Raw genomic sequence first — 15012 nt, 5'->3', positions numbered from 1 at the left:
CCGGGGGTGGGGGTTAGGAGGAGGAGGGATGAGGAGGGGCACCCCGGGCCCGTCCCTCAGCCTCCAGTCAGTGGTGGTGGCCAGACCCAGGGCTAGGAGTCAGGAGTGGTTTCTCTATCTAGAAAATGAGTGGCTTGGAACTCCCAAACTAGACTACAGCGTTCGGAATATGTTCTTTATGATTGTAGTGCTGGTAAAGCACCCCAAGAGTTGGAGGAGGGGATTTAAAAAAAAAACCCTGAGACTCTCACGGAAGAACTCATCCTTGTAGTTGAGGCCAGCCAGCTGGACTCTGCTCTGCTGCTTCTGCCCTCTGAAAGGCCAAAACTAGGATGCTGTTGCCTCTGTTGATGTATTAACAAAAATAGAAGAAGAAGAAGAAAAAAGAGCTCTCCAACTATTTATTTTGGATGTTAAGTAAAATATTTTCAAAAGAAAAACCTTGTTTTGCACCCACACAGGCCAGCAAAGGAATGAGTCCAATAGAGAAAGTATGGAACAGTTTATGATCAATACTTACTCAGTGTGTATCTGGCATCAGTATATGGGTAAGGGAGGAGAATATATGGTTAGCTACGGAAGAGTATATAAAGCAGATATGCAGCTCAAGGCTTAGAATTTGCTAAATTAAGAAGTGTACAACCAAAGCTTATATTCAAAGTAGGAATACTCAAGCAAAGCACGCTGAAGTTTTAAGTGATTTTGAGATTTTTGTTAGTTGGAATAAAACCATGTTTCCCAAATACAATGAGTTTCCTCTGGAATTGGTGTAGCTCTGTTTCTGCAACCAGCCTCTTCTTGTGTGGGAGGCCTGAATGGGCAGCTCTGAGTGCAGGTATGGGGAGGATGCCTTTGGCAAACCACCCCAGGTCACTGTGTCCCCTGGGAGATGGAAAATACAGGGGGAAAATTAAGTCTGAGAGGATAGACTCAGGAGGTTTAATATTTGTCAAGTGGACGTCCAGAAGGGGAAAAATAGAGAACAGTGAAGGAAAGAGAGAGAAAATGTCCTTGAGTTAAAGATGCAAGTCTTTATTTCTCTTAATTAAAATTTTACACAATTTTGAAAGGTTACTTTATATTTTGTTATTGCAAAATAGTGGCTCTATTCTCCATGTTGTATTAATACAATACATCCTTGAGCCTGTCTTACACCCAATAATTGCCTCCGACACCTGTATTATTTCTCCAACTAGTAACCACAAGTTAGGTCTCTATATCTATGAGTCTGCTTTTTTGTTGTTGTTATATTTACTAGTTTGTTGTATTTTTTAAAAAATTCCACATGTAAGTGATATATGGAATTTAAGACTCAAGTCTTTAGATTGAAAGACCCACCTGAAATAATTATCTCTCACACACATACATAGTCACACATACATACACATTATACATGCACCTATTCTCTATCTATATACATACTATTCTAGTGAAATTTCTTTTTCTTTTTTTTGCCTTACTGTGTGGTCTTAGTTCCCTGACCAGGAATCGAACCCACACCCCTTGTAGTGGAAATGCAGAGTCTTAACCACTGGACCACAGGGGAAATGTCATTATTCAAAGAGTAAAGGAAGAAAGAAATGAATATATATACAACTTTTTGTCTATAATATAGATTACTAGAAATGATGCTAGAATAATGTCTTCAAAATTTTAGAGGAAATGATTTCAAATCTCAAATTCTATAACCAGCCAAAACACCTCACAGAGCAAAATAAAGATATTTTTGGACAGCTCTGAAACTTGAACATATACTCTTTTGGAAAAAAAATTACTGGAGTAAAAGTGAAAAATCGGGAAAGAGAAGGATATTGACCATAACAAATAGAGGAACCATAAAGAAATACGATAGCTGTATCGATTCTGGAAAGCTATCAGTTCAAATTATAACTGAAAGTCAGAAGAGTTCTTGAAGAATTTAAGAAGAGTTACACAAATTATATGATTCATAACCCAGAAGTATAACTTCATGCTCTTGGTGAGCTGAAATTATATGTCAAACAAGAAAGACAGACAAAGTGGGGACAGCATTAAACTGTCGTTTTGAAACTAAAAGAATTCTGCAGGAAGCTTATGGAGGCAGCGTGGTGTAGTGGAAAACACACTTAGCCATGAGCCTGAAGTCTGACTTCCAGTCTAGTTCCTACCTACCACTTAGCTGTCTCTGTTCTCATCCACATTAATAGTACCTGTCCTGGAAAACAGCATGGAGGTTTCTCAAAAAGAGAAACTACTGTGAGAGCCAGCAATCCCATTTCTGGGCATATATCCAAAAAAAACCCCAAAACCCTAATTTGAGAAGATACACACACCCCAATGTCCATAGCAGCATTACTTAAAATAGCCAAGATATGAAAGCAACCTAAGTTTCTATCAACAAATGAATGGATAAACAAAATGTGGCATACATATGTGTATACATATATATATACACACACACACACACACACACACATATATATAAACAGAATACTACTCAGTCATAAAAAAGTATAAAATTTTGCCATCTGCAGCAACATGCATGGATGTGGAGGGCATTATGCTAAGTGAAATAACTCACACAGAGAAAGACAAATTCTATATAATATCACTCATATATGGAATCTTAAAAAAACACAAAAAACTAAATATAACAAAACAAAAACAGACTCACAGATACAGAGAATAAGCTAGTGGCTATCAGCAGGGAGAAGGAAGGTGGGAGGGGCAATATGGGGGAAGGGGATTAGGAGGTACACACTACTAGATATAAAATAAGCTACAAGGATATATTGTACAACATGGGAAATATAGCCAATATTTTATAATAAATTATAAACAGACTATACCCTTTAAAAATCATGAATTGCTGTAATAGATTGTAACATATAATATTGTACAGCAACTATTTCAATTAAAAAATAGTTATTTTTGTTCTGCTTGGCTTATGACAGCCATAGGAGAGTTTTATGGATGCAAAAATGCTACCAAAACGTCAGATGTTATTAACTTCTTGTTTAATTTCCTACAGTGCTACCGTGACCCTTGAACTCTGTTTTGGTAGCATTGCCAGTGGGGTTCAGATCCGTGTTGGTTTCTCTACCCAGCTGCACCTGGATGAGGAAAAAAATCTCTTCCTCCATACAAGGGTATTGTTAAGATATGAATTGTTTTCTGTCTTAGGCATCACTGTGGAACAGTGAGTTCATTGAGAAGAAATCAGTTTTTTATTCTCAACATTCTTAAATTGTCTCCATATCATAGGCCATTGTGTTGAAGCTGATTATTCAAGACCCCAGTGTCCTGGATCTGTATCAGGAACTTACTCCTGTGTTGTACAGTTCTATTGAAAAATCAGCAGTCAAGAAACATGATAATTTAAAAGCTTTTTATTGGCATTTTATTATTTTTTTTTAATTTTATTTTTTTAAACTTTACATAATTGTATTAGTTTTGCCAGATTTTATTGGCATTTTAAACTTTGACTAACTACCAGATGACTTCTGTGTATTTCTAAGAGGTCCTTCAGAGATAAGGAGGATGTCAAGCATACATTTCTCTATGGAAATAGCCCATTTCCACTGCCAGTAGGGCTGAGAGATGTTTTCAGCCATCTTTCTTTCTTGTGGTCACAGCACATCCACAACTCCAGTAGTCTTTCCCCCATGTCTACAATGCATAGTCACCTCCACTAGTTCTGGCTGTTATTCATAGCAGCGTCTGTAAGGTGGCTGGCCATGAAGCTAACTGGACTTCCCAGGGATTGAACCCAGGACCTAGCAGATTCGCTGCACTAAAGTATGTGTTCCTGGAGGACTAGGGTACATTTGTTGTGCCCAATAAATGTATTTTAACATTTAAAAATATTTGTATTATTTACTTATTTATCAGTATTTGGCTGTGCTGGGTCTTTGTTGCTGCACCCAGGCTTTCTCTAGTTGCGGTGAGCAGGGGCTACTCTCCAGTTTCGCTGCGTGGGCTTCTCATTGCAGTGGCTTCTCTTGTTGCGGCTCCTGGGCTACAGAGCGCAGGCTCAGTAGTTGTGGTGCATGGGCTTAGTTGCTCCACGTGGAATCTTTCAGGACCAGGGATCAAACCCATGTCCCCTATGTTGGCAGGCAGATTCTTAACCACTGGGCCACCAGGGAAGTCCTAACATATTTTATTTTTAATTATTAATTTGGCTGTGCTGGGTCTTGGTTGTGGCACAAGGGATCCTTGATCTTCATTCTGGCATGCAAACTCTTAGTTGTAGGCATATGGGATCTAGTTCCCTGACCAGGGATCAAACCTGCGCCCCTTGCATTGAGAGCAAAGTCCTAGCTATTGGACCACCAGGGAAGTCCCCCAATAAATGTATATTGAATGGGTGTGCTCTAATCAATTGAGCTGTCCAGTTTTTATGAAAGTGAGCAGCATTGACATAAGAATGCAATTCTGTTAAGTGGAAAGGGGATGTCTGAGAATGCTTTATTGCCTAAATTAATGTTAGGAAACAAACTGCTCAGTAAAGAAATCAATGTGCTAGCTCTTTCTTATTTATGTTACCCAATCACTATTTACTTACTTTTTGTTGAGTACTATTTTATTCCATACAGGAAAAGCTATGGAAAATAGATTCTCTTTTATGCTTGCTTTTGTTCTACCAAGAGTCAATTTAATTATAAAGGTTTTAAAAAAGATTATTGTACATTCATGAACACAATCTAAAAACTAAAATACTTCAAGACCTTAGAAAGCATGAAATTTGAGTGTAATTTAAAAAAATTGCCCCTTGTGATTACCTATTTGGAGCTTGTGAAAATCAGCAAAGGATGCTATTGAATGTGCTTCATCCCAATACTCCTCTTATTTTGATGGACATTTCAGAGAACTTAGGTACATCTTAGAGTTCTAGTCCTTCAAACTTTCAAAGCATTCAGTGTACATGGTACTAGAGTTTCTACTCATCTTGATTTCCCTGTGTCTGAACATTGGGAAGCAATTTTGGTAGTTTTTAAACCTATAGGTTTACTTTTGAACTTTTGAGGTATCCTTTAAGAGAATCTGACTCTTAGAATTGCAAGGAACTTGAAAGGCTATCTAATCCAATCTGATGCTGAAATGCTGTAGTCTCTACAGCATTCCTGCCAAATGGTTGCCCAGTGCTTGAACTCTCCTAGTGATGGGGAACTCATCACCTCTCCAGTCAGTCCTTCTTTGGGATATTCTGCTGGGAAGGCCTTCCAATGGTTTTCATCCACGAGTACTAGTTTCTATCTTGGGCCATACAGAATAAAGAGAAGTTTATATGTATATATATATGTACACATATGCATATATATATATATATATCACATTTTCTTTATCCATTCATCAGTGAACACTTAGGTTGCTCCCATGTCTTGACTATTGTAAATAATGCTGCAATGAATATAGGGGGTGATATATCTTTTTGGAAGGAAAGTTATGACCAACCTAGATAGCATATTCAAAAGCAGAGACATTACTTTGCCAACAAAGGTTCGTCTAGTCAAGGCTATGGTTTTTCCCTGTGGTCATGTATGGATGTGAGAGTTGGACTGTGAAGAAGGCTGAGCGCCGAAGAATTGATGCTTTTGAACTGTGGTGTTGGAGAAGACTCTTGAGAGTCCCTTGGACTGCAAGGAGATCCAACCAATCCATTCTGAAGGAGATCAGCCCTGGGATTTCTTTGGAAGGAATGATGCTAAAGCTGAAACTCCAGTACTTTGGCCACCTGATGCAAAGAGTTGACTCATTGGAAAAGACTCTGATGCTGGGAGGGATTGGGGGCAAGAGGAGAAGGGGACGACAGTGGATGAGATGGCTGGATGGCATCACTGACTCGATGGATGTGAGTCTGAGTGAAGTCCGGGAGTTGGTGATGGACAGGGAGGCCTGGCGTGCTGCGATTCATGGGGTCGCAAAGAGTCGGACATGACTGAGCGACTGATCTGATTTGATCTGATCTGATATCTTTTTGAATTAGTGTTTTTGTTTTCTTTGGATAAATAACCAGAAATCAAATTGTTGGATCATATAGTAGGTCTATTTTCTGTTGTTGTTTAGTTGCTAAGTTGTGTCTGATTCTTTGAGGCTCCATGGACTGTATGTAGCCCAGTAGGCTCCTCTGTCCAGGGGATTTCTCAGGTAAGAATCCTGGAGTGGGTTGCCATTTCCTTCTATTTTTATTATTTATTTTATTTATTTTTATTGGAGTATAACTGCTTTACAATGTTATATTGGTTTCTGCTGTACAGAAGCATTCTCTTTTAATATTCTTTTCCATTATGGCTTATCATAGGATATTAAATACAGTTCTCTGTGATATACAGTAGGGCCTCGTTGTTCATTCTACATATAAAAGTTTACATCTGCTAACCCCAACGTCCCACTCCATCCCTCCCCAACCCCCTCCACCTTAGCAATCACTAGTCTGTTCTCTATATGTGACAGTTTCTTAATGTTCTATTTAAAAGTCTAGTTCAGGACGCTAAACATATGTTTATTGTTTATGAATATCTATCTACTAGCATTTATGAGGGCCAAGCAAGATCTGATGGAGCCAAACCCTGGAAAATGTAATTATTCTTTTACTATGCTGTCATGGCCTTGTGCTCCTGAGAGTTTTAATGGTATCTGCTGTTGAATCTTGGCAGACACCATTGAGTATTTCTCAGAATGTGGGCAACCCTCCAATAATCTGCATCAGAACCCCCTGGGGTGCTTGTTAAAGTGTGGATTCTCAGGCCCCACCACAAATATGCTGGATCAGAACTTAGGTCTAAGATAACGCTGCACCTTCGTGGGACCTGCTCTGTCCTACCAGTGGTCTTCCCTTGGGTCTCACTTTTCCACAGGAAACAGAACATAAACCTCAAATTGTCTTTGTACTTGGCCCCGTTCCCTTTGTTGATCTGATACAAGAATAGCTTTTTGTGGTGCAACAGTGAGTTTGTTGAATAGACCCCTTGTATTTTTAGGAGAAGAAATTTAGTGCTTCATGTCTCACCATCTCTACTGGCCCTGGTAGCTCTAAGGATAAACCAGCTTGGGTTTCACCCTGGAGGATTAACATTTCAGAGAGCACACAAAACCCCTTGAAAGTCAAGATGAGACAGGGCAGAGTGTGTGCTGGGTTCTTTGTGTGGTAAGTTTCTCGTCTTTAGCCGTTTGTCAGGCACGGCAGCTGAAGGTGCTGAATTGGATGAGGTAGTAACATTCGAGACTCAAACCAGGTGCCAGGTGCTCCCTGGAGGGTGGAGCAAAGGCTGCTAACTCACCTCCTGTCCTTCTTGCAATGATCTCCACACCTGGGAGATAATTGTAGGAAAGAAAAAAATGTTTCCTCTATCCTCTTTTATGTTCAGTATATAGGGATATGCAAGTTAAACTGATAAAGCTTAGCAGAAGGAAAGGTATATGATTTTTATTTATGTTAGTATTTGTGTGCATGGGATCTTCACACAAAAAAAGAAGTGAAAACTCTTAAGAAGCAGCTAGAGGGACTTCTCTGGCAGCCCAGTGGTTAGGGTTCTGCACTTCCAATTCAGGGGCCGTGGGTTCAATCCTTGGATGGGGAACTGACACCCCATATGCCACGTGGTATGACCAAACACAACAAAGCAAAACAAAAAGCTCAAATAAACAGTTTAAGAGATCCAATTAAAATTTTTTTTTAAAGAGCAGCTAGACTTGGGGCTTTTATACCATTTTAACAAAGGGCAGTAAATTGTGGAGAGTTGGCTAGAAAAAAGAAGATTTGGGTTTCTGGGTGATAAATTCTAGGAAAGTGACTAGGGAATGCATGGGAACCTAATGAAAGATAAGGGTTTTTTTTTATAAGGTCTGTTTATGAAGATTCATCTCAGTGTGACTCCTGTCTCTGGTGATCAGAGTTAGTCTCTTCTTCCTGGTACAGGCCTTCCTCAGAGGAGCATCTATAGCCTACAGTTAGGCAGATAAGGGAGGGCAGAGAACTTTTCCCGCATCTGTCACTTTTCAGTTACCTTCAGCTCAAAAATAATCCTTATGCCAACGTGGCATATTTTGGGATGGCATACCCTGGCCCCCTTCAGGATCATTAGCACACCCAGCTGGGGAGAAGCTGGATAGGAGCTGGCACAGAAGGCTGACTTCAGGCAGTTTCTTTGAGTTCCAGCTGCATCCCCTGTGCAGAACAATTGGCCTGGGTCCTGTGAGGCCTGCCCTCTCGCTCCACCAGATTTGCTATGTCCTAGTTTGAGAGCAGCCCTCTAAACCCAGAGGGACCATAGGCGTGGGACGGAGGCGCCCACCAGGTAGAACCACTCTGTGGGAAGGTAGATTCTTAGACAGTGAAAACCAAGACTCATAGTTCAATGGATTGAAAATTAAATCACAAGTAATTTTTTAAAGTTTTCTAAAATATGTGGATAAGCTATATCTTCATATGAGCCTAATATGAATAATAATAAATGGGATACATACCACTACATATAAAGTAGATAAACAATAAGGACCTACTGGGACTTTCCTGGTGACACAGTCAATAAGAATCTGCCCGCCAATGCAGGGGACATGCGTTTGATCCCTGCTCCAGGAAGATCCCATATGCCGCACAGGAACTAAGCCCGTCCGTCCACCACTGCGACTGAACCTGAACTCTAGAATCTCAACTACTGAGCCCCTTTGCCACAACTACTGAAGCCTGCGTGCCTACAGCCTGTGCTCTGCAACAAGAGAAGTGACCGCAATGAGAAGCCCGTGCATTGCACCTGGAGAACAGCTCTCACTTGCTGCAAGTAGAGAAAGCCTGCTCACAGCAACAAAGAGCCAGTGCAATGAAAAATAAATAAATATTAAAACAACAACAAAAGACAAGGATCTACTCTATGGCACAGGGAACTATATTCAATATCTTGTAAAAACCTATAATGGAAAATAACCTGAAAAAGAATACATATACATATATATGTATATATGTATAACTGAATTACTTTACCGTGCACTTGAAACACTGAATTCAATAAAAAAAGAAAAAAAATCTAAGCCTCTTAAATCAAGGAAATCATTATGTTCCACTAGAGGGCACTGTGGCAACAATCGAGTAAAACATTCATAAAATAGGCTTGTAAGAACAGGGGGAGTTTGAGATTGGTTTGTACATTTGTGATAACAGCTTTGAGCAGAAACAAAACTCAAGTACCACTTTCACCACAGGGGGTGACACGATAACTACTCAAGTGGTTGTTTTTTCTTTTTAAGTAGGAATGACACGAAAAGAAAAAGCAAGTTGACTGACGAACAAAACTGAACTGCTTTCTTTAGTTGCTATGTTGTTCTGTTGCTATGTGGTCTAATAGAACCTACAAACATAATCAAGGCGATCACATTTCCTCTGCCTCAGCCATTGGAAAAGCTTCATACCCCTAAGAGTCTTCATCCCCAGTTGTGCCCGAAGCAGCAAAGTTTGCCCGAGGGTTTAAATTGGGAACGATAGTAAGAGTTATAGCTAGCTTTTTTTGAACGCTGAGTGCTAGGCTGGGCGATTCGTGTGGATCATCTCTTTAATCCCCACCGCATCATTATGAGTTAGGTTCTATTATTATCAGCTCCATCAGACGGATGAGGAGACTAAGCCCATGGAAGACTGAGTGCTGGCCCCACGGGACACCACAAACCACTGGCAGAGCTGTGATTCAAATCCAGGCAGGTTGAATCTAGATCCCTCATCCGAGCTATTTCTATTTCCTAGTCTATTAGGGGCAAAGACAGAACTAGAATGTAGGTCTCTTGGTTACAAATTAAAAAGTGACTTTAGTGTTGAAAAAGACATGTATGGGCACGAATAGGTAGAAGAAAACTTTAGAAGAGGGCTGACTCACATGTCAGCAGGATGATTCTGCCTGCTGCATTGAGAATGAACTGTAGCGGGAAGATAGGCAGAAGATGCTATTGCAATTAGAAGGCTATTGCTGTGATGCAGGTGAAAGATAATCACGGTGCCCAAGAGGATGATGGTGGCTTGGACCAGGGTAAGAGCACTGGAGGTGGTAAGAAGTGAGTGGACTCTAGGCAAACATTGAGGGCAGAGCCGGAATATTTCTTGACATAATAGATGTGAGGTGTGAAAGAGAGAAGGCAAAAGTGGCTGCAAGATTTTGGGTCTGAGAAACTGGAAAGATGAAGCTGCAGTCAAGTGAGATGGGGAGACAGAAGCTGGAGCAATGTCCCTGTTATCCATTGCTGAACTAAACCAGACTTTGGTGGCATGAAACAAAACCATCACTTATCATTGTTTTAAATTTATTTTTATTTGGCTGCATCAGATCTTCGTTGCTGCTCTTCTGTAGTTGTGGGACATGGGCTTAACTGACCCACTGCATGGGGGCATCTCAGTTCCCAGAGGTGAGGTCGAATCCACATCTGCTGCATTGGAAAGTGGATTCTTAACCAGTGGACCACTAGGGAGCTGCCCATCATTTATTAGTATTAGCTGGGCTCAGCTGGGCATGTCTCACTTGCTGGTTAGGACCAGGGTTACTAGAAGATAGAATAGCTAGAAGATGGACCAGCTGTGGCTCCTCAGACATCCATCTCTGTCTCTCTCTCATGGCCTCGCCCCCAGATCTCTCCAGCATTGTGGCTTCAGGAGAACCAGACTTCTTACACGGTCACCAGAACTCCACAGGGTGTGTCCCAAGACGGAGTCAGGGAAGGCCCGTTTGACTTTCTAACCTATGTACTTGTGTTACTCTGATCAAAGAATTTTTAAAAGGCTGTAAATTTTTTCACTAAAATAATTTTTTTAATGTATAGGAAAAATACCCAATCCATAGGGAAAGGGCAAATTTTAGAAAATACCCCAACCCAGCCACCTCTCCACTCTGAACCTTCTCCTTCATGTCTCTGGCCTGAAAGAGAACTGAGACCAACCCATTCACGCTTGTGCTGTCCCAGTGAGGACCACCGCAACTTCCCAGGTCTTGGACCATCTCACTAACACCCCCTCCTCACCCCTTTCAAAGGCATCCCTGGTAGCCCAGATGGTAAAGAATCTGCCTGCAAAGGCGGGAGACCGGGTTTGATCCCTGGGTCGGGAAGATCCCCTGGAGAAGGGAATGGCAACCCACTCCTGTATTTGTGCCTGAGAATTCCATGGACAGAGGAGCCTGGTGGGCTGCAGTCCATGGGGTTGCAAAGAGTCGGACACAACTGAGTGATTCACACATTCAGTTTCACCCCTTCCAAGCCTGTAGGGACAGGCTGACGCCCATTTGAAAGAAGAGAGAAGTGTGGCTTGGTGAATTCACCTCATTAAAAGTCATTAAAAGACAAGACTTGAAGTCAGGTGTTGGGGCTTATGCTGCAATGGTCTCTCCAGGCTTAAATGTCATGGTTGCCATCGCTGTGGGTTCTCCTGGCAGCATGGGTGAGGGTAGGGGAGAGAGAGAGTGAACAGTTCTTGGAAGGAAAGTTCATCCCTCTAAATTAAGTGCATTATTTCTCCTGAATAAAAACACACCTGTCGTGAAATTCACTGCCCCCAAAAGATACTTGATACAGTGACTGTGATGGCCCCTGGCTGAAAATACTCCATTTCCCCTTAGTCACCCTCCTCGGGTCAGCGTAAGCTTGCTGGATAAAGTAACAGAAAGAAACAGAGCTCCTTTGGGATGAAATTCCTAGGCCCAGAGGAAGACTCTGGGGGGGCGGCGGCACAATTCGGGGCAGAACCTTGGGTTTTCCTTTGGGGAATGGGTCCCTCTCGGAGGGTGGGTCTGGTGTGCCAGAGCCCAGCCCTGCCCTGGGGGGCAGAGGGAAAGTCACCAGTGGGAGACCAGACCCTTGTAAATCGGCTGCTCCATCGCAGACCATGGACCACCAGAAGGGCTCACTAACCCCTGATCTGTGCTTAGTTATGCACTGAACCTGCTCTAGTTACATCAAAGCCTTTATCAGAGGCACAAAGTGGCTGGGTGTGCCCCAAACTTGCCAACGTGCAATGCGATGTTTACCACGACAGTGGAGCAGTGTCAGCAGATGGGCAGGTGATGTGTCCAGTCGGGTCAACAGGGCCCATTGAGCACCTACTGTGTCCAAACTCTGTCCGAGGCCAGGATGGTGGTGGAAATAGATAAGCACACAGCTCTGCCTCTGTCCCTGGAGGCTCAGTGGACCAACTCTGTGATTCTGCCACGTGACATGCGGTTAATGCCATTAGCTTAACTACACTGATTACACTGTGCAATTACACAGTTAATTACACTGTGGGCTTCCCTGATAGCTCATTTGGTAAAGAATCCGCCTGCAATGCAGGAGACCCCGGTTTGATTCCTGGGTCGAGAGGATCCGCTGGAGAAGGGATAGGCTACCCACACCGGTATTGGACTTCCCTTGTGGCTCAGCTGGTAAAGAATCTGCCTGCAATGTGGGAGACCTGCGCTCAATCCCTGGGTTGGGAAGATCCCCTGAAGAAGGGAAAGGTTACCCACTCCAGTATTCTGACCTGGAGAATTCCATAGACTGTATAGTTCATGGGGTTGCAAGTAGACATGACTGAATGACTTTCACTAACTACTCTAGGACTTACCAATTTCTGTACTCTGCTGGGTGCAGGGTTTTAGTCATTGGAAGGCTCCAAACTGTGGGTCCTTTATTGGGGGGGAGCTCCCAGAGCCAGGGGAGGGGCTGTGGTCTGCTTTCCCCTCCCTGGCTTTGCTTTCTGACCGAGCACAGCACATGCTCTGCAGTGTTCTCAGCATGTCTCTGTTCTAACCGAATTTGATTTTCTTTCTTTCCTGTCTCATGATGATGACTGAAGGGCAGGAGGCCTTTGGTGGACACCCCGTGACACTAATCACCAAGTGTCACTACCCTCATCCAAGGCGGTGACGATGCACTCTGGGCGCTGAAACCTGAACCTTTTCACTGATGGTGGTTCTAGCTGAGTCTGGAGGAGCTCAGTTACTGCTTGTCACCTTCGGCTTCATTTATCAACATCTGTTCAATAAACAAACACCTAATTCTGCTCCTCCTACTGGCCTCCCAGAGGCTCTGGCAATTGGAACTAAAGCACTGTTGGATTAGAATGTCCTGCTGGAAGAAGGAGCGGCACCTGATTAATTCTGAAAGGAGGCTCTTAACCTTCAGAAACTTGGGCCGGGTCCCGGGGGCCCAGAACAACTGATTCATTTGGCCCATTCCTCCTGTGCTCGTCTGGCAAAGAACGACCTGCCCACGTGGGTGGGCAGCACTGCCCATCTGTTCAGGGAGTACTCATGGAGTACCTACTGTGTACCAGGCTGTTGTTAGGCTATGGGCACCCAGTAGGAAGCCAGGCCGGCCCTCTGCCCTCCTGGCGTTTACAGTCTAGTGATAAAACAAGAGTGCTGGGTGAGAGGACAAAGTGAGTTTCTGGTGCTCTGTGGACAGAACTGTCCATGAGGGCCTCCCGGAGGAAGTGATGTTTAGACAGCTCTGAGCAAGCAGTAGGAGACAGTCAGGTGAACAGGCTGAAGGGACAAGTTGGGGACAAGGGTAAAGATGAGTGCTGGAGCCAGGGTGGTGGTCTTCAATGCCCTGGTAAGGAACTGTTTATCTTCGGGTTGTTGGGAATCCATTCAATGGAGGAGGTGATACGATCATACATGCCCTGGAAGATCACTCTGGTGGCTGAGGGTAGAAAATGGGTTAGAAAAGGCCAAGAATGGAGGCCTGGAAGCTAGTTGTAGGAGGTAATTGTTCTAATCTAAGTGAGAAGAGATATGCGTTATATAAGGTTACTGCGCGGAGTGGATGGAGGAAATTGGGGTCAAGATTACAGAACCCCAATGTCCACAGCAGTTGTTGTTGTTGAAAATTGTTTAGTCACTAAGTTGTATCCTACTCTTTTGTGACCCCATGGACTGTAGCCTGCCAGGCTCCTCTGCCTATGGGATTTCCTGGGCAAGAATATTAGAGTGGGTTGCCATTTCCTTCTCCAGGGGAACTTCCCAACCCAGGGACCAAACCCACGTCTCCTGCTTGGCAAGCGGGTTCTTTACCACTGAACCATCAGGGAAGCCCCCGTTCATAGCAGCACTATTTACAATAGCCAAGACGGGGAAGCAGCCTAAATGTCCATCAAAGGTGAGTGGATCAAGAATAGGCGGTCTCCATATACAGTGGAATACCACTCATCCATAAAAACAACACAATTTTGCCATCTGCTGTAACATGGATGGATTTGGAGGGCGTTATGCTAAATAAGTCAGAAAAAGACAAATACTGTATGATATCACTTACATGTAGAATCTAAAAGATACAACAAACTAGTGAATAGAACAAAAAAGAAGCAGACTCACAGATATAGAGAACGAACTAGTGGTTACCAGTGGGGAGAGGGAAGGGAGGAGGGGAAATACAGGGGTAGAGGAGTAGGAGGTACAAATTATTAGGTATACAATAAGCTTAGTTGTATAATACAGGGAATATGGCCAATATTTTGTAATAACTGTAAATGGAAAGTAACCTTTCAAAATTGTATTAAACCAATACAGTATACTAATGCATATATATGGAATTTAGAAAGATGGTAACAATAACCCTGTATACGAGACAGCAAAAGAGACACTGATGTATAGAACAGTCTTATGGACTCTGTGGGAGAGGGAGAGGGTGGGAAGATTTGGGAGAATGGCATTGAAACATGTAAAATATCATGTATGAAACGAAAAAAAAATAACGTTTAAACTTTTTAAAATAAAATACAAATTTAAAGAAAAAGATACAGAATCTTCATCATATGAAAGTGTTAGTCACTCAGTTGTGTCAGCTATGAATTTGCTTATTGTTGTTGTTCAGTCACTAAGTCATGTCCGACTCTTTGCGACCCCATGGACTGTAGCCTGCCAGGCTCTTCCATCTATGGAATTCTCCGGCAAGAATACTGGAGTGGGTAGCCATTCCCTTCTCCAGGGGATCTTCCCAACCCAGGGATCAAACCTGGGTCTCCTGCATTGCAGGTGGTTTCTTTACCACTGTGCCATCAGGGAAGCCCAAATCAACTAT

Source organism: Bubalus bubalis, chromosome 3 (genome assembly GCF_019923935.1).
Source record: "Bubalus bubalis isolate 160015118507 breed Murrah chromosome 3, NDDB_SH_1, whole genome shotgun sequence".
In the NCBI taxonomy this organism is placed as follows: Eukaryota; Metazoa; Chordata; class Mammalia; order Artiodactyla; family Bovidae; genus Bubalus; species Bubalus bubalis.
The sequence above is the reverse complement of the archived record's forward strand: the minus strand, read 5'-3'. Positions refer to the sequence as shown.